Source organism: Mandrillus leucophaeus, unplaced genomic scaffold (assembly GCF_000951045.1).
Source record: "Mandrillus leucophaeus isolate KB7577 unplaced genomic scaffold, Mleu.le_1.0 Scaffold190, whole genome shotgun sequence".
Lineage (NCBI taxonomy): Eukaryota > Metazoa > Chordata > Mammalia > Primates > Cercopithecidae > Mandrillus > Mandrillus leucophaeus.
Window position 1 is genome coordinate 2029183 of NW_012101921.1, and position 1779 is coordinate 2030961.

Genomic DNA, 1779 nt, shown 5'->3' on the forward strand with positions numbered 1-1779 from the left:
GGCAGGGTGGCAGGCGCCTGTAATCCCAGCTACTCAGGACGCTGAGGCAGGAGAATCGCTTGAATCTGGGAGGCTGAAGTTGCAGTGAGCCAAGTTCGCACCACTGCACTTGAGCCTGGGTGATGGAGTAAGACTCCATCTCAAAAAAAAAAAAAAGTCCAAATTGTCTATAAGGCTCTCTCTAGACTCAAATCCTGGCTGTATAACTCATTTGCTAAGCCACCTGGAGCCAGTTCCTTAAACCTCATTGATCCTCAGTTTTTCTCCTTCATAGAATGAATACCTACATCCAAAGGGGTAATGAAAAGATCACAAGCTGATGTGAAGGTGGTATGTAGCTCAGTGCATGACACTGGAACAATCTCACTGGAAAAATCTCACTTCATTTTTGCTTCCTTTAGCCCAAATAAGCCATGCTTATTTCTCATTCCAGGGTTCTAAATAAACACAGATTGGATAAGTGAATTGATTTGTCTAAACATGTGACCAATAACAAAGTAACCTGAAACAAAAAATTCAGTAAAAAGTTGTGACCCTTATACTGCTGACTCTGGCTTGAACACAGATTCCTCCATCAGTTTGCATTGCATAACTGGATGTGTTCGAGGACTCTGAACACCCTGTCTGCCCCAAAGCTTTAGAAATTGAAATACCCTGTGGGCACTACTGTTCCATGCAGCTTACTTATCAACTCTGTCTGCTTTAAAAAGCCCTTGCCCTGCTGGTAATTCATATTTTCAATGTTTGCGTTTACATCAGTTTATTTCTCAGCCTCTGCCGAATCAGTTGGGACTTTTAAAAGTCAGCTTTTTGAAAGGAAATGTAGCCTTCTAATTTCTCTCATTTTAATAAATAAAAGACTATGACTTAGCCCACTATGCACAATGACCACTGTAGAAGGTGTTCAAAAGACCACCGGGATGGCTGAATGGTAGAAAGGACAGCTTTATTGGTGTTATCAGTTTGCAAGCCAGGAAGAGAAAGTCTCCGGTGGGCTGAAGGTGCTCTGTCTTCAAAGAGGGGAATGACAGGTTGAGTTTTAGGCCTCACAGGGCCTATATCATACATAATCAGCAGGCTTGGGGGAAAAGCTGTACATACTTATGGGGGAGGTGCACACATGTGTAATGGGTACACATATATATAACATACATCAGGATCACTTTGTGATAGGGCTTTAGCATTAAAATGAGGTGGAATTTGGCTCTTTATGTCAACAGGTGAACTACAGGCCACAAAGACAGCTTGTGTGCTGTGTCTGTAAGCTGGCTGAAACTGATTTGAGGTCTGCAGCAGCTCATCAGAAATGAATGTTTGTAATGGCTGTCTATCCAGACAGAGTTGTTGTCATCTGGGTTGTGTAACAGAATTGAAAACTCCTATTTTTAGGGAGTTTAGCCACAGTAATTTAGAAATTTGCCAGTCAAGCCCTGAGCCCTCGACCCATCAGTAACTTGGTTTCCTTATCTTAGGGTCTGTCTTAGTTTATTAAGGGGCATATATTTTGGTCTCTCAGATTACAAAGGTAGAGCTGTAACACAGTAGCACTATGAGGTTATCCCAAGATTCAGATGGTGGTCTTGTTTACAGAGCTCTAATACAGGGAAGTATAAGTAAAACTAGAAAAATTTGGCCAGGCATGGTGGCTCACGCCTATAATCCCAGCACTTTGTGAGGCTGAGGCAGGCAGATCACCTGAGGTCAGGAGTTCAAGACCAGCCTGACCAACATAGTGAAACCCCATCTGTACTCAAAATACAAAAATTAGCTGGACGTGGT